This window comes from Anabrus simplex, chromosome 7 (genome assembly GCF_040414725.1).
Source record: "Anabrus simplex isolate iqAnaSimp1 chromosome 7, ASM4041472v1, whole genome shotgun sequence".
NCBI classification, from domain to species: Eukaryota; Metazoa; Arthropoda; class Insecta; order Orthoptera; family Tettigoniidae; genus Anabrus; species Anabrus simplex.
Genome location: NC_090271.1, coordinates 246,055,326 through 246,075,045, shown reverse-complemented (window position 1 = coordinate 246,075,045; position 19,720 = coordinate 246,055,326).

The following is a 19,720-nucleotide window of genomic DNA, read 5'->3' as shown; positions in this document are numbered from 1 at the left end:
ATTATTTGTATTCTTGTAGTGGTTTCAATTTTAAATTCCATTGTAACTAACTGATACCACACATCTTGAATATATTCAAATTTTATATTTTGAATATAATGCATATGTCCAAAGCATAAAGCCGGTTTAAGTTGGCTTTGTACGTTGGGGCCATTCATGAAAAAAAAATAAATAAATAAATAAATCACTTTCTTTCTTTCTTTCTTTCTTTCTTTCTTTGGTTCTTCCCTCGGATTTAGCGAAGGATCCCACCTCTACCGCCTCAAGGGCTGTGTCCTGGAACGTTGAGACTTTGGGTCGGGGATACAACTGGGGAGCGACTTCACCTGCTATGCTGAACAGGGTCCTTGCGAGGGGACGGGAAGATCGGAAAGGATAGACAAGGAAGAGGGAAGGAAGTGGCCGTGGTCTTAAGTTAGGTACCATTCCGGCATTTGCCTGGAGGAGAAGTGGGAAACCATGGAAAACCACTTCGAGGATATCTGAGGATGGAATCGAACCCCCTCTACTCAGTTGACCTCCCGAAGCTGAGTGAACCTCGCTCCAGCCGTTGCGCCACTTTTGAAATTTCGTGGTAGAGCCGGGAATCGAACCCGGGCCTCCGGGGTGGCAGCTACTCACGCTAACCACTGCACCATAGAGGCGAACATAAATAAATAACAGGGAACAATAAAGAATTGTATTTGAAATATATATAAAGATTTCGGTCAGTTTCAGATAGAGGAGGATTTCTTTTTATGACCATTTGATCCGGATGAATCGACAGAGGCTAACGGTAATTTTTCAGATGACCCCCAGTCATCAAGACATATTTAAGTCAATAATAATAATAATAATAATAATAATAATAATAATAATAATAATAATAATAATAATAATAATAATAATAATAATAACAATAATAATAATAATAATAATAATAATAATAATAATAATAATAATAATAATAATAATAATAATAATATTAATAATAATAATAATAATAATAATAATAATAATAATAAGCTTCATCTTCTACTTCTGCTGTTTTCATGCCTTGGTGGAGTTCCGAACTGTTATTTAGATGAAGCTTTCTCAACGCAAATCCGATGGTTCTTCGACGTTAAACAGGATATGGCTGAGCTGGGTGTCACAAAGAAATGAGATTTTGGACAGGACAATTTCCAGCAAAGGATTAAGGAGTTTGTGGGCTTCCAAAGGAAAGAGAAGAAGCAAAGGAAATCTATCTGTATGGAGGAAACGAGGGAATAAACTGAAAGAATGAAGAAATACTAGTAAGAAAGCGAGGCCAGGAGAGAAAGAAAATCATAAAGCTTCATCTTCGCATGGTCCACAGCTGGCCAAGATCGAAGAAAGAAAGAAGAAAGAAAGAAAGAAATAAATAATAAAAGAACGGTGTAAAATTTCCCTATGGAAAAACCAAATGATCAGTATGTCTTATAAGTCTCCCGGTCATGACCATCTAGCAGCGGTTGCTCGGTAACAGCGCGTCACCCTTTTTTTTTCTTAACGCTAATTTCAAATGACCGCCAGCCATAGGCATAGCCTGCACGGTTGCTAGGTAACTCTTCCGTTACACATTTTGTGACGGTAATTTTTCAGATGACCCCCAGTCATCAAGACATAGCCTATTTATGTCAATAATAATAATAATAATAATAATAATAATAATAATAATAATAATAATAATAATAATAATAATAATAATAATAATAATAAGCTTCATCTTCTACTTCTCCCGCTTTTCCCATGCCTTGGTGGAGTTGCGAACTGTGTTCCATGTGTGGATTTTGTCTTGGATTACAACCGGATGTCCTTCCTGACGCCAAGCCTTCATCGAGGTATGTATTCACTACTGCGTGTTTCTGTGGTAGTTGGTAGTGTGGTATGTTGTGTGATTGTGAAGGGGAGAGTGTTGGGACAAAATCAAGCACCCAGTCCTCTTCTCAAATGTGTTAGCCAGATGCAGATAACGTCCGGAAATCGAACCCCGAATCCTCTAATCAAAGGGCTCGACTCTGACCATTCATACGAGGAAGCTGGAATAATAATAATAATAATAATAATAATAATAATAATAATAATAATAATAATAATAATAATAATAATAATAATAATAATAATCGTACGGCCTCAGCTAACGTGTGCAGACATTTCTATTTGACGCCATTCCAGTTGACTGAGCGTCAAATGCGATGTTCCGTTTTATTCTGCCAGAAGGCATAGAAACGGATTCCTCTTTGGCGATCTGTGGTTGAGTTTCAATTATTTTTGTTGGGTAGACAAACAAATGTAATCCTTTTCCTACCGAGTTCATACGACCAACATTACCTTTTATCGCCCTACAAAACTCCTCTTTCCTTCGAGAGGTTGAACACGCTGTCTTGGGATGTAGAGAATGACACTGCAACAGTTCCATAGAGCTACTCACGCTATGCTCTACGTAGGCAGGGGTCGGCGGTTGCAGAATAGGCTTCGGCCCACAAGAGATCACGGCTGCTTCGTAGTGCGACAGCTCTGCACTCCGAGCGACCACCGAGCAGAGGAGGGGTGTCCACTGTCCACGGCTGTACCGTGGCTCTACGCGTCTGTATTCGGAACACGAAGAGGGGCTGGTCCCCACTGTCGGCTGTCCTGAGAATAGTTTTATGTGGTTTTCCATTCCCCTCAACTAAGGCGAATGCCGGAATAGTTCCTAGTATATGCCACGGCCACCAATCCCCCTCACTTTATCCACAAATCTCCTTCTCCGATATAAATCTCCTGGCCTAAAAGATGGTGTCACTGACTAGGAATCCCACCTCCCCCCTCAGGGAAGGACGGAAAACAAGTTAGTAGCAGTAGGTGCAAGGGAACGTCAGCCAATGCATGTGGGACTTTGGAAATGAAAACTCACTTCGTTGTAGTTCGGAGTCTAAAACTGATTACTGTGATCCGGGTGTTAACACTGGCTTGCTATTGGTACAGGACTGTGCAGCTTCATGAGAGAAGGCAGAATTCTTGTGTACCGTCTGGATGGCTCCATTTGTACTAGAACTTTGCTTCTCTACTCAGGTGCTAATGCCTGAGTGGTTTCCGAGGTAGCTTCTTAAGCCCGAGTTCACGGATTCCAACCGCTCAATGTCAAAAATATTCCATAGCTCGCCATTTCGTTCATGTCGGCACGATAAAGTACAGTTATTTATTTAACGGACATTCAATTGCTGCTGATTTTAAGAGACGGGCGGAGCGTTCTTTAGTGAGTCAAAAATCAACGCAATGAAGCGAAACCAAAGTCGTCTCCATACGGGCCATCAAGGGCCTTGGAGGAGCTGAATATAATGACTTCCACTATCCGTGGCCTAGGTACCAATCGGGATAGAGTGGTTAGCTCTAAACCCCAGGCATTAATCTGGTACTCATTTTTGATTTAGAATCAGAGCCATGTGCACTTGTAGAAGAGGAAATCTCGTCTCTTAAATTTTACGACTTCCTGATCCAATTCACGGGGGTGAACAACTAACCGAGCATGCTTTCACCGCACTAAGAGACGCAGTTTTCGCAATAAAAAGACCTTTAAATACCAGTAATCTCAGATGTGGATCAAACCTGTTCAAATTCGAACTCTCGACATTCCAACTCGTCAGCATATTGCTGTCGGTTTCGCTATTTGGAGCGTTGGCTACGGCATGCGACCTGCTGCGGTTAATGGAATTTTCACAGACTAGTCATCTCTTTCCTTTATCTTATCAATCCTTCTATCCAGGGTACCTCTGAGGACATTTCTTTGGCTGTATTCTCCTAAATGAGTTGCTTGTGCCGGTGCTGATTGGCTCAGACGGTTGAGGCGTTGGCATCCTGACCCCAGCTTGGCAGGTTCGATGCTGGCTCAGTCCGGTGATATTTGAATGTGCTCAAATACGTCAGCTTCGTGTCAGTATATATATACTGGCACGTAAAAGAACTCCTGCCAGACAAAATTCCGGCACCTCGGCATCTCCGAAAACCGTCAAAAGTAGTTAGTGGGACGTAAACAACACGGTATCATTATTATTAGTTGCTTGTGTGAAGGACATTTCAGTTGCATATTTTATGTAATCTGTCCTCTTCCTAGGGTTATGTGCTTTCGAGACTCCCATCTCCATACCACTTTAATATAACAAGACTAGCGGGCGAGATAGCCGTGCAGTCATGGGCCTGCAGCTGCGAGCTCGCATCCCGGAGATAGTGGTTTCGAACCCCACTGTCGGCAGCCCTGAAGATGGTTTTCCATGGTTTCCCATTTTCACACCAGGCAAATGCTGGGGCTGTACCTTAATTAAGGCCACGGCGGCTTCCTTCCCATTTCTCGGCCTTTCCTATCCCATCGTCGCCATAAGACCTATCTGTGTCGGTGCGATGTAAAGCGAAAAGGAAAAAAGGAAGACTAGGCTACCCCTCTTCCAGTTCTGGATCAGCAGGAAGTGAGGAGAAATTATTAGTTTATTGGCAACTAGGCATATACCCATGAGAGACGAAACAAACCAACGAACACACAAACACATACTTGCATACGTTATCACTAATCATTATAGACCGTTATGCCTTTCAGCGTTCAGTCTGCAATCCTCTGTGAATTTGCTAAATGTCGCCACAATCCTCTATTTGTAACTAGTGGTGTGGCCTCATTTAGTTCTACATCTTTTATCTTTAAATCTTTAGAAACAGAGTCTAACCATCGTTGTCTTGGTATCCCTCTACTTCTCTTACCCTCCATAACAGAGTCCATTATTCTCCTGGGTAACCTATCCTCATCCATTCGCCTCACATGACCCCACCACCGAAGCCGGTTTATGCGTACAGCTTCATCCATCGAGTTCATTCCTAAATTAGCCTTTATCTCCTCCTTCCGAGTACCCTCCTGCCATTGTTCCCACCTATTTGTACCAGCAATCATCCTCGCTACTTTCATGTCTGTTACTTCTAACTTATGAATAAGATACCTGAGTCCACCCAGCTTTCGCTCCCGTAAAGCAAAGTTAGTCTAAAACAGACCGATGTAAAGGTAGTTTCGTCTGGGAGCTGACTTCCTTCTTACAGAAAACTGTTGATCGCAGCTGCGAGCTCACTGCATTAACTTTACTGCACCTTAATTCAATCTCACTACATTTACCATCCACGGAGAACACACAACCTAAATACTTGAAATTATCGACCTGTTTTTTTTTTTTTGCTAGGGGCTTTACGTCGCGCCGACACAAATAGGTCTTATGGTAACGATGGGATAGGAAAGGCCTAGGAGTTGGAAGGAAGCGGCCGTGGCCTTAATTAAGGTACAGCCCCAGCATTTGCCTGGTGTGAAAATGGGAAACCACGGAAAACCATTTTCAGGGCTGCCGATAGTGGGATTCGAACCTACTATCTCCCGGATGCAAGCTCACAGCCGCGCGCCTCTACGCGCACGGCCAACTCGCCCGGTATCGACCTGTTCTAGTTCTGTATCACCAATCTGACATTCAATTCTTTTGATTTTCTTACCTACTGACATCAATTTAGTCTTCGAAAGGCTAATTTTCATACCATACTCATTGCACCTATTTTGAAGTTCCAGGATATTAGACTGTAGGCTTTCGGCACAATCTGTCATTAAGACCAAGTCATCAGCATAGGACAGACTGCTTACTACTTTTCCACCTAACTGAATCCCTCCCTGCCACTTTATACCTTTCAGCAGATGATCCATGTAAACTACGAACAACAAAGGTGAAAGAATACGGCCTTGTCTAACCCCTGTAAGTACCCTGAACCAAGAGCTCATTCTACCATCAATTTTCTCTGCAGCTCAATTGTCAACATAAATGCCTTTAATTGATTTTAACAATCTACACTTGATCCCATAGTCTCCCAGTATAGTGAACATATTTTCACTCGGTATCCAGTCATATGCTTTCTCTAGATCTACGAAACAAAAACACAACTGTTTATTCCTCTCGTAGATGTTTTCAATTAGCTGGTGCATACTGAAAATCTGATCCTTACAGCCCCTCTGTGGTCTGAAACCACACTGGTTTTCATCCAACTTCCTCTCAACCACTGATCGCACGCTCCCTTGCAAGATGCTAGTGAATACTTTGCCTGGTATACTAGTCAATGAGATACCTCGATAGCTGTTTCAATCCTTCCTGTTCTCTTGCTTATAGATAGGTGCAATTACTGCTTTTGTCCAGTCTGAAGGTACCTTACCTACACTCAATGGTAATTTTATTTTTCTATGAAGCCATTTCATCCTTGCCTTCCCACTACACTTCACTATTTTAGGTCTAATTTCATCTATTCCTGCTGCCTTGTTACAATGGAGTTTATTTACCATCCTTTCCACTTCCTCAAGCGTAATTTCACCAACATCATTTTCCTCATTCCCATGAGCTCCGTTGTTCGCGACACCATCAGGAAGATTTTCTTTTACGTTGAAAAGATTTTCAAAATAGTCCCTCCACCTGCCCAGTGATTTGCTGGGATCTAATATGAGTTCACCTGAATTACCCAAAACACTGTTCATTTCCCTTTTCCCTCCCTCCCTAAGATCCATTATTACTGTCCAGGAAGGTTTCCCTGCTGCTTGACCCAGCCTTTCCAGGTCAATGCCAAAATCTTCCAACGACTTATTTTTGGATTCAACAAGGATTTGTTTCGCTCAGTTTCTTTCATCTATGTACAATTCCTTGCCTTGTCAGCCCTTGTTTGGAGCCATTTCTGATAAGCCTTCTTTGTACGTTTACAAGCTGCTCTCACTTCATCATTCCACCAAGATGTTCGCTTTTTTCCATCTTTACACACAGTTGTTCCTATGCACTACAATATTCCTGTATGCCACCCATTCTCTTTCTATATCCTGAACCTGCTTACTGTCCGGAACTTCACACTAATTATATCCATGTACTTCTGTCTAATTTCCTCGTCCTGGAGATTTTCTACCCTTATTCGTTTGCAGACAAATTCCACTTTCTCTATCCTAGGCCTAGAGATACTTAGTTCATTAGTGATCAGATAGTGGTCCATTTCATCGAAAAATCCCCGAAAAATCCGTAGGCCTACATTCCTAAGAGATTTCCTGAATTCGAAGTCTGTTAAGATATAGTCTATTATGGATCTGCTACCTCTATCCTCCCATGTCTTATGCTTGAAGAATGTATTCGTAACTGCTAAACCCGTACTAGCACAGAAGTCCAGCAGACGCTTCCCATTCCTATTAGCTTCCATATCTACCTTCCGAGCACGATCACATGTTTAGGTAAATTCTGCCATTACCTTATATCGCTGGATCTTCTTGAAGAAGGCCACACCTCTGCCTCCCTAGCCCTCCGTCAAGTCTCATTCTCAAGCAAGGGAACAATTCATACCAAACGGCCCTATGGTACCCTGCTTATATAGTTCCGTACGGGAAGTTCCAGATGATATTGAACTACAGTATGCTGGTAGACTGAATTTCCATACACACTCTCGGGTATGACTGGCTAGAGAACATATTTACTAGCATGTGATATCTAGAATACAATAGAGGAGGAACCAGTTGAAGTGTTGACAACTTTGGTACATTAAAAAAATCCTCAGAAATAGGTTTTCCAATAACAAAAATGAAATATTCTGAGTTATTAGTTTGTTTTAGTCCATGTGGTGTCATTTAGTAAATAGACGGCAGAGCCATCTCACCATCAAAGAAGAACATATTTGGGAGTTTAAAGTTTATTTATTTATTTATTTATTTATTTATTTATTTATTTATTTATTTATTTATTTATTTATTTATTTATTTATTTATTTATTCGCTAGGGTCATCCAGGACCACGTTAAGTCTTGTTACACTTGACAGTGGACTTTTGCTTTCTTTGAAGCCCAGAATTCCCTCTTTCATTCTGAGTTGACCTGCTTGCGTTCCTCTGTCCAAGGGATACCGTGTCTTCTTTTCGGTGTTCGTCTCGGTTTAGCCCATTCGTCACTAACATTTTTCGGAAGAGACCACTGTCAAAAGCGTCTTCCCGTTTGATCTGTAGCACTTGAAGATCTTCTTTTGTGTTCTAAACCAATGCATCGTGGTTTTATGTTTTGAATCAAATAGGTGAAATGTCTGTTTGGTCATTCATTCGTTTGAAGTGACCGTAAAATTTTGTCCGTCTTTTGTGGATCGTGTCTGTAATTTTCTCTATTTTGTTATAGACTTCCTTACTGATTTTTTTTTGTGGATGCCATTCTTGTAGTTGGATCCCATGATTCCCCTAATAATTTTGCGCTCCTCTTTCTCCAGTTTTTCGAGGAGTCTTTTATTGGCATTTAGGGATATGGTTGCGGATGCATACACAACTATTGGCTTCAAAACCGTTTCATAGTGACGTATTTTAGTACTTTGAGAAATGCATATTTTATTGTAGATCGTGCGTGACGTTTGGTAGGCTATTTTAAGCTTGCGTGTTTGTTCCCTAAGTGCTTCCATGTCTAGTCCAATTTTAATGATTATCTCACCCAGGTACTTAAATTTTTCTACTCGCCGTATTTCGTCCGAGGTTTTGGTAGTGTGTCTTTGATGTTAGTCAATACTTCTGTTTTTTTAAACGATATCTGCAGGTCCCCCTACGATTATTATTGTTATTATTATTAACATTATTTATTAATATAATAAATATTTAATTAAATTACATGTTTCTGTCGTTTGACTGAGATAATAAAATGTGTTCTATGCATGAAAACTATTTAATATTTTTCAATATCTGGATGTATATTCAAGTGCCCCAAAAGTGTACTCATACTCTGAATATTGTGTGTACTAGTTCAATGGTATAAATTAAATTAAAGATGTTGAGTAAAGTACTATTAATCGAAGCAAATTGAAGAAAACAAGTCCAGTAAAGACAGCAAGTCTCGTGCCCCATACATGTACCCACATGTTCAAACTGACGACCGTCATTTTCAAGACACAACTCTCAACGCCGACTAAGTTTCCTCTTTCAATTTCGCGACTGTTCCTGGTTTGGTGCCATAAACCACTTCTTTGAGGTACCTCTATAAAAAGTAGCCCATTTCCGTGAGGTCGGGGAAACTCGCAGTCCATCTGTTTGGAAAGAGGATGGCTGCAAGTTTTCTTTTTACGTGAATACGTCCTGTGAACGGAGAGAGTTCAATCAGCTGTGTGCAATTTCTTCGTGCTTACCTTTCTTCCTGCTCATGTAGAACCTGTTTTATTCGCCGCTGGTAAGTTGCACCTGTTTTGAACCACCATTCTTATCACACTCAACTGGTGATGTGTGGCTCTGAGATTTCCAGAAAATATAAAACAGATATGCCTGAGAAACTGACGCTGATAAGGAACTGTCGTTGCCGACTCACACAGCACCCTCAGTGGTGATGGTGGAGTGTTGTTGGTTTACGCGCTGTAGGTGAACCAGGTTTACGAGAGCTCACTCAGACCGCTCGTCGACGTTAGAGTAACATTATGAATACTGCTACTATCGTAGTGTATTTTACTAGTTTCAACTTGTATTTGTTATTTTCTGTTATTACAGACTAGTGTCATCTAAAACACGCTCTACACTAGGTTCATATTTGTCGAGCATGACAATGACCGAAGTTTGCTTCTAAAAGGCGAAGCGGGCTATGTTCATTCGACCTTGCCCCTTGATACTCGCTCCTTCACGCACTATCTTAGTCACAGGTACAAGTGCTCCCCTTCCTCCGTCCTTATTTTTACTAACGGCGCAAAGATGTGGTAACACATAAAAAATCAAAATTAGCACCAATATTAATAAGTTCTTGCCCTAACTATTTGAAGCCTTCTCTGGCAACGGTGTTAAATGGTCGTAAATTTGACACACGTGAAATCTCACACGCTAGTTATGGTTCGCTTTGTATCGTGGGGCACAACTTGGTGAGAAGCTCTAGAATTAAATTCGTAAACGTGTTTTTAAATGAGTTATACCGGATTTATATGTTAACAGTGCACTAAACGTTTCACGAGAAACAGAACCTCTCTGCTGACTGTCTGCAGTGACCACAATACCAGAACTGATCCCATCTTTCTTGATTAGTTTATATTGACTGCTGTGAATTTTAGCCATAACGCTGTCCGTCGATTCAAGTGGTATGGTGAACTTCAGCTCAAAACTAGTGGTTAAGTCAACCATTACATCACCCTTTTATACCTCCGAGTTCCCGGCCTCTACTCTTTGTAAACAAGGGCTTACTCATCTCTGGATGGACCACATTGCCTACAACCCCCTGTGGGTGAGGGACGCAGATGAAGAATACGCTCACGGTATCCCTTGCCTAATCGTAAGAGGCGACTAAAAGGGGTGAGCAAGGAATGATTGAATTAAAACGATGAAACTACTTGTAATTAATGCCATCACGCGAGGATCACCATGGGTCGCCTTTACTTGTGAGTAGTACCACTATGTTAGGTACGCAATAGAATTGTGATTAGTAGCAACAGAGGGTGAATCAGTATGGGTTTTACAGTACCTGTGATTAGTACCACTATATGCGGAACATCATAGGCTTACATTGCCTGTGATTAGTTCCACTGTGAGAAAAACCACGGGTCTGGGAGTTGCCTGTGATCAGTACCACTATATGAACAACACCGTGGGTCTGCGTTGCCTGTGATTAGTACCCACTATGGGAGGAACACCACGGGATAGTACGAGTCCCTGTCATTAGTACCCACTATGTGAGGAACACCATGGGTTTGCGTTGCCTATGAGTGGCGCCGTAATGTGGGAAATACCGAAGGTATGCGTTACCTGTGCGTATTACATTACCTGTGAGCAGTACCACACTGGTTCTTACTTTTCTAGCGATAAGTACCATTATGAGGGGCCGTTGAACTGGATTTTGGAGCTCTTTAGACAAGAAGTATCATCGATTCAGGATTGTGCTTTGGAAGCAGCCCCTTGGTCAGTATATACTATTGTTTTAAGGTAGTTTCTGGGAAGCTGGGGCATTGCGGGTCGAATCCACAGATTGTTTTTAACACCATAATCATTGTTCATCGTCTCTTTTTTGAATTGTAATCAGTGGATTCATTTTGGAATTATTTTTAACTTTTAATATTGTGAGCTGACTCCGCTGTTTATTTTAAATTCATATTCATCCATTCATTCTTCATCACGTTTTGAATTCTGGTTAGTGGACGAGTTTTGGTTTCTTAAATTGTCATTACATTTCGTCTCATTTCGTACCATTAGGGGTCGATGACGTTGATGTTTTTTTTGCTAGTTGTTTTACGTCGCAAAGACACAGATAGGTCTTATGGCGACGATGGGACAGAAAAGGCCTAGGAATGGTAAGGAAGCGGCCGTGGCCTTAATTAAGGTACAGCCCCAGCATTTGCCTAGTGTTAAAATGGGAAACCACGGAAAACCATCTTCAGGGCTGCCGACAGTGGGGTTCGAACCCACTATCTCCCGGATGCGAGCTCACAGGACCTATACTACTAATAATAAGAGTTGGTATCTGACATTTCTTAGAGGGAGGTCCGTTTACTGCCTGCCGAGGTGGGATAAAGTGAGTGGCTGTGTGGTTGCCATGGAAACGAGGGTGGGGCGACTGTGGTTGCCATGGAGATAAAACTTCAGGGCAGCTCGTCTTGCTGGGAGTTGCCAAACCTCTCACTTCACTTGTGACCTATATCTTGTCGCAAGCAGTTCAGTGTGAGTGGCCGTTAGTAAGTTTCTAATTGTATTTTAAATACTATTTACGTACGTACGCACGCACGTGCAATCATTGTATTTTAATTTATATTTCGAGTACGATGAATACTCCTCGAGGGAGAGGGAGGCCCAGGACTCGTCCACCTCGTGAGAAAAATACCGCCGGCCATGGTGTGACAATTCATCACCAAGGAAGAGAAATGATATATGCTGCAAGAGAATTCTTTGAAGAGGAGGCTACGAGTTTATCGGAAAGGAATGTTCCCTTAATTCCATTCCAGAGAGTCCAGGAACGCACTGCCAAAGAAAGAAAGAAAGAAAGAAAGAAAGAAAGAAAGAAAGAAATTTATAAAAATACTTGAAAAAAGAAAACATATGGTAACAGTATCATAGTTAAAAGAGAAATAACTTAATTATAACAACTTAATGACAAGTTGCTTTACGTCGCACCTACACAGATAGGTCTTATGGCGACGATGGGATAGGGAAGGAAGTTGCCGTGGCCTTAATTAAGGTAAATCCTGGTGTGAAAATGGGAAACCACGGAAATACATCTTCAGGACTGCCAACAGTGGGGTTCGAACACACTATCTTCCGAATACTGCATACTGGCCGCACTTAAGCTACTGCAGCTATCCAGATCGGTAAGTAAAAGGTTTATTTGAGTCCTGTTTACTCCCTGTCAGTCCCGATATAAACGCAACAGTCTCAAACGGTAAATATAAGTAATTTAATGACCTTCAACATACGATTCTTAAGATTCCCTGTTTCGCCAGTTACTTGAGGGATGTCTTCCTGTACCAATCCTTCAGTAAGGAATTCCCTCACAGCAACCTGACTGTTTGTATGTCACTGATAAAAATCTGATTGTTTGTATAAGAGTGATCGCAAATGGGACGACACCGCCTGGCCAGGTAGTCTACAATAGATCACAGCGGTCAGAATGAAGGAGGGAACAAGTGAGCCGGAAGCGAGGGGTAAGAGCATGTAGAAAGGAATGCTGGAATGTGTCAACATCGTGAAATGGCACATGCAGTGCTCCTCCCTCCAACCTTACCTGTCAGATACCAACTTTAGTTAAGTCTGGTATAGATGTAAGGCCCCTTAAAATAACAAGCATCATCATAATCACATTGCTTGTAACGTCAGCAAAGGAACATACACCGTCTCATTTTAAACTATTATACGATCTTTTGCAAAAATTTCGCAAAAAGTATATTTATAGTTCACTATTTTGAAATGAAATACAGTTAATCATGTAACAAAATATTTGTGTAAAATTTCATGAGATTTCGTCCAGTGGTTTAGAGGTGATGGCGTTGCTTGTACAATTACATCTACACCCATAGACAACACCCTCACACAGGTGTACGTGTAGCTCACCCTTAAAGGGTGTACTTGAAAGAACTGGCGAACCAAACATGTCCTCGGACACTAAAGGCCATACGCTGAGAGAAATAAAATAACATTTTAACGTACAATACAAGTCAGAAGTGATGAATGACTTAAAAGGAGCAAAATTCACTCCGTCAGCTGATGTCATCTTTCACCTACTCCCTTACTTCTTGTTCACGGTGAGATGAGGTATGATGCCTAGCGGGAATACTGTGCAGTTGTGACGGTAATGACTAACATGTGTTACAGCCGTTAGGTTCCTAGACACAAAGTTATGATCTACTACTCAGCAGCGCTACACAACAGGCGGGCTGACACACTGATTTGCTAGATATCGATACTTAACATCACCTGCCGGAAGTATTAATAGTATTTAGATCTATGTGGCAGCTACCAGCTGGGGGCAAATCCCACTGAGCCCTCGAATTATTTTGATTCCCATGCGCCAGGCTTCTCTCGTCGTTAATAATTCCTGTTCATAGATAAAAATAAATAAATACATAAATAAATAAATAAATAAATAAATAAATAAATAAATAAATAAATAAATAAATAAATAAATAAATAAATAGCCTTGTAAATCACCTTTAGGTCACCTTTGGGCTATGGCCTTCTGCAATGCAAGGACAGTGCTCAGTTTAACTCATCAGGTGAGCAGGTACTGAAGAGCATTATTACCGTATTTTATCGCGTATTCCCCCCTTTCTTTTCTCGAATTTTTTTCTTGAAAACACTAGGGAGTGAATTATGCGAATGGTGCTTCTAGGCATTCAGAAAGGAAGGGAAACGGTGTATTAGGTAAAAGTTATATTTACGGCAATACCGGCATGTGAAAAAAGTGGTACCTACCGGTATTTATTTTCAATTAACACAAAATACCACAGTTTCATTAGGCTACAATGAAGAGCAGCAATGCATTGTTTCTTTTCTCTCACTATTCTGCGGCCTCACTTTCGGCACTATCATCACTATTTTCAGGCTGAGATAACATATCATCTTCTTCATTTTCACTATTCCACAACATGTAAACCTCGGAACCGTCAATGGCACAAGAAATTCCGGTTTTTTAAAACTCTTCTTAACAATATCTACACTTATTTTCTCCCACGTCCGGATTATCCACTAGCACATCGTCGGTATTGATGACTTCATTATCTTGCCTCCTGGAGTCAGCTGATGAGATCCCGCCGCCATCCATTCCGAACAGAGGCGGCGAAGATGTTCTTTGAAAGGTTTGTTGTCGCTGGCATCTAAAGGTAACGACTTGTAACAACTGACCTAGAAACACGTCTGCAAATTCACTGTTCAAATTTACGGTATGTTGTGGCAATGGAAACATTTTTATGTCAAGTATCGCTGTGTTGATTGTTGTCCATTATCAAGTCATTTGAAGGTCACTCCAGTCAGAACAAACCAGGAGAGGGAATTATGCGCGATATTGATAAAATAATTTTTAATGATGAAAAATCCTAGGGGAGGGAAATATGTGAGGGGGGAGCTTATGCGATAAAATACGGTATATTGGTTATTTCCTAGTTTGTTCCGTGAGAACGTATTACTGCATGTTGTACACTTCTATAGCCTTTCTTGTATTAAGAAAAAATATTATACTAAAGGGACAAATAAATAAAGAGGCTATATTTAAACTCGTGATACATAAGGTGTCGACCCTAACCAACTGTAGATGGTTTGTGAAGCCTAGGGATTATTTAATGGCTGTTTCCATTCTTATCTGCTACCCTCATTATTCGAAAGGTGAAAGTTTCCTCATTTCCTTTTTAGTTATGCTTTAGATAACTGTCCCTTAGCTCGAATCCAGACAAGTCCATCACTCACACAGACATTTCACTTGGCCGCTCTACACTCGGCAAGACAAAACAACAGCGACCACGCCGCAACAACATTACTTTCCGTCGTTCTCCTACAATATACTCATCGACGACAACCAGGACAACCACTACTGCCACCCACTCACTCCAACAACAACTACTGCTGTCCAGCTCCACAGCATAACAACAAAAACTCTGACGACACACAACACTTCTGCTGTCCAACTACGCACTTGTTCGCAACTTCTTATATCCTGGTGATGTAGTACTAGAATCCTTGGGAATGGATAGAGATGGTCCACGGGAAAACAAGACAAAACCTCAATACAAGCAGAGGAGGTACCCGGCCTAACTGACTCATCCTTTCCAGGAAATACCGAAGGTGGCTACGACAGGGCTTTCGGTTGCTTGAGGACGTAACAAATGGAAAAAAAAACATTATTTACATACTAGAAGTATTTTGGTCCTTTACTTTGTCACGTGCCATGGCCCTGGTACTACACGCAGAACTTATCCATCCTTAACTGTCGATATTTGGCGACTTCTGTTTATACCCTTCGGTGGCGTGTCTCAAGCAGCAGCCTTCGTACACTCTGGTGTTCAGTCTCAATTAGCAGGACCTACCAATAACCGGCCTAATACAAGCGACTGGAGCTTCTGCTTTAAAACATAGACACCGAAATTCCTGCAGAACAACTAGTGTTACCAAGAAAAACCATAATTCATTTTTCATCCGAAAATTCGTGGAACACGACAAAATGTTTGACGGAAGTGACTTCATATTAGTCGTTACCGTAGGCCTCGGTCCCCAAAGATGCTGTGGCTGTGGATTTATATAAATACAGAATGTTGAATATATACGTTTACCGTCAGTGACGTCACATTAGTCGTTATCGTAGGCCTTGGTCGCCAAAGATGCTACAGCTGTGGAGTTATATACGTCGAGAGTGTTGAATTAGAAAGTGTACCATCAGTGACGTCACATTTATCGTTGCCGTAGGCCTTGGCCGCCAAATATGCTGCGGCAGTGGATTGTAGAGTGTTTTGAAATAGAAAGTGTACCGTCAGTGACGTCACATTGGTCGTTACCGTAAGCCTTGATCGCCAAAGATGCTGCGGCTACAGGTTAAGTTCCCTCGACGTAGAGTTGTAGTACTCCTTGATTTGAGAGACATATTCATGATCATTAGCTTTTCGCAAAGGGACATTTTTTTAAAATTGTGCAGACACCGGACTTTATTTGGCGAGAGAACCGTCCATTTGCACATTATTTTGGTTTTAGGGGATAAACCATACGCAAGACGAGTAAGTACCCAAATATTCATTACTGCCATATAAAAGGTTAATTATTGAGTAAATAGGACATACTTGTATTTGAACTGAAGGTCTGAGGTATATCCATGCCAAATTTCAACCTAATTAGTCCAGTAGTTTGGACATGATTGAGCGAGAAATGAAGACACGGGGGCCGATGACCTAGATATTAGGCCCCTTTAAACAACAAACATCATATGAAGGGACACCATCTCATTTTAGACTATTACGCGATTTTTAAAAATAATTTCGCAAATATAACATTTGGAAGAAAATCAAACCAGAATGCACTCGTCGTTTAATTGCACACCTCTTATAACTAAATCATTGAAAATTCGGTCTAATTACCGTCACCTTAGTCTCCCTCTACTTCTCTTACCCTACAAGGCCTAGTCCATTATTCTCCTAGCAAACATACCGCCCTCCATTTGCTTCACAAAGGCCCATCGCCGAAGTCGCTTGATATGTACAACTTCATCCGTTGAAAAAGACATTTAAGCTCTTTAGACTTTTTTATTCGTAAAATTACCAGCGTTTCGCCCCAGTGTAGCAGTGGGCTCCTCAGTTGGATTGCTACACCTTTCCAAGTCGCTGGCGGCTAGTGTGCCTTTGAGACACTATCTATTTAAGTATTCATTACCCACCCTAAAGGGGTGGGGCGGGCCACCTAGAGGGTGTCGCCCTCTCTCTGGCCAGGAGAGTTGACGGGGTTGAGGAGAGGTATTAGAAGAAGGAGATGGGTAATAGGTGATGTGATTAAGGAGTGGAGGTGTAGAAGAACGGGCCTCTTGGCTAAATGGGGTAATTATACTGTGCTTTATTGAGATTTGATACAAGACGTGAATAGATATGACAGCGATGCTATGAAGCGAAGATTTAGACAAGATGGGAGGGAAATAGGTGAAGTGCAAAGCTGTGATAGAAGGTGGAGAAGTTAACAAGAGAAGCGAGAAGAAATCGAAGGATGTCAAAGGAAGGTGGTGGTGGTGAAAACTAACCGGGTGGAGGTAGGGGTGGATAAGGGAGAAGATATGTACTAGGTGGTTAGGGAGGTGGGGCGGGCCGGGGACGGCTGCTATGTATGGTGGGACGAGGCGAAGTTTGGGGAGGTGAACGAGATGGTTCGATCCGATGGTGACGGCCGTTGAAGTGTATCCCGGTGGCCATGAGTCGTGCGGCGTCGTCAGAAGTTGGAAGGAGAAGTCTGACTAAACATGTTGGATCGTCGGCGTTGTAAATGCGGAAAGCTCTTCGCACGGGTAGTCCTGCCTGGCGGAGTTCCTGGGCGATGACTGCAGATGGTATGCTAGGTTCCACACCGCAAACCACGCAGCTATAGGTGTTAGTATGGGCAGAAGGCGGTGGTGTCGGTGGGGGAGTTGAGACACCACTGCAAGCCTCTTATGTAGGACAATAGAGTGACGGTGCACTTTGGCCTTTATATAAAAAATAAGGATTCTAGAAGGAAACCAAAACTTAATTTCATCGATTGCAAACATTAAAAACCTTTTCTTTCATCTGTCGAGTTTATTCCGCAATTAGCCTTTATCTCCTCATTGAACCAGCACTCATTGTTACTGAATGTATATCCGGAGTCCACCCAGCAATTACTCCCGTACTGCAAAGTCAATTTGGTGATAAGCAGATGTAAAGATAGTTTCATCCGATAGTCCCGTAGTCGGTTGTCATGTAAGGTGTGTAAGAACATCTGTAACGTTTTTGTAACGCTCTAAATCCAGGTATCATTACTTTCCAAATTTTCGCAAGTTCAATGCAGGCCTTCTGAAGTTCGAATTTCAAATTCTTACTAAACTGAAATGTTATTGGAAGTCGTAAATTTTAGTTTCATTTATGCCAGGCTTTTGACTAGCTTTGGAGCTTTTGCGCTCTAGAAGTTGCCCTGTTAGAAATTTGAGGTCAGAGGAGAATTTTTGGTGTGGGAAATACGTGCACATGGTTTTCGGGCCCGTAGGGCTTACCGAGTTTTGTTCTTTGCATCAAATAAATTCGACATTTCGCCTATTATTTTCATATCTCAACCCAGCCCCCCGTTGCCTCCCCTCTAATTGTTTTGAAAATGTAATAGTAGACCAAATTACTCCTTATGGCCTACCATCAGTTATCTGCCAGGAGTCCCGTCAAAATCGGTCCAACCGTTTCGGAGATTAGCCGGAACAAACAAACAAAGAAACAGACAGACAGATAGACGAAACAAATCATAAAAATTGGTTTTTAGTTATAAGTACCGTATATACTTTAATATAAACTTAGTAAAAAGGTTGCCGGTTGCAAGGCCGGGGTCTCATCTCGCAAGTGATGAGATAGGAGGAGCAGGAGGAGTATAAACTTCGTTAAAAAGCCAGGGTCCGTCTGGCACCCTGTAATAGGACCCCTACCTAGGGTTACAGGTGAAGAGGACCAACGTCTTGAGGGGTGGGTGAGGGAGGATATGTCCCAACAGCTAGAAAAGCGGAGGAGTCTCTCTTCCTGGTAGTGGAAGCAGCGCTATCAGTATTAGCACAATGCAGGACTAAAAGGTGTCTTCTGGACTGTCGCTGAAAATTTACTGGCATGGTCAGGAAGACTTGAATGGCAGTAAAACTGCGATGTAGAAGGCAACGCGAAACCACCACATTATTTTTCCTAGTATAGCAACCATGGATGGATTACAAACAGACACTTTAATTTTATTGATTTGTATAGATGACGAACAGTGGTTGCCATCGTTACCACGGTGTCGGTTTTCTGTCCACTCTAATTCCAGACAGACTCCCAGTCCGAAAGGATATATGTTAATTTCTTCGCTACAGAGAAGAGCATAGATTTACGGATATGTCTGGGGCTTAGAAGACGAGAGAGCGAGTAAGGATTCCATGGTTGTTCCCCTCTTAGTAGCCTCTTACGACATGCGGGGGTGGGGGTTACAGATATTACATCCTTTCGCTCCACCCTCAGTGTAGAAAAAGAGTTCCGATAAATCGAAAGACATAATACGAGTATGTAGTGTCATAATCTACGCCCAACAATATGGCAGCTGATCCAGCACACAACATTCCAGTACTATGTCACAAGATAGCTCCACCTGTCAATATGTACGTCCAACAAAATGGCCATTGATTTAGCACAAAATGTTACGGTATAAATATTTACAAGGTACATATTCGGAGAAAAATTCAGCTGCCCTCAGTAACGTTACAGTATGTAAAAGCCTTTGCTGTGATCTAGCGAAATGACGGTCAAAATCAGGGAAACTCGTTTGAAACACGGCGCCATTTGCACTCAATAGAAGGCAGAGTTCTGACATGGAGCATACATTACAACGTTGGCTACAGTGAATACTTCTGAGGCATTTGTCGATTGAATTTCAGTCGTCGTCGGCTGTAACTCGATCCGAGTATATATGACTTCTCCTTGCATAAGGTAAGCAGATCAACTCAGTTAATGGATGAAATTAGAGGTGTGACAAACGGTTATTTTTGTGTAACTGATATATATGTCACTGTGAAAAGTAACAGTTAAAAATAA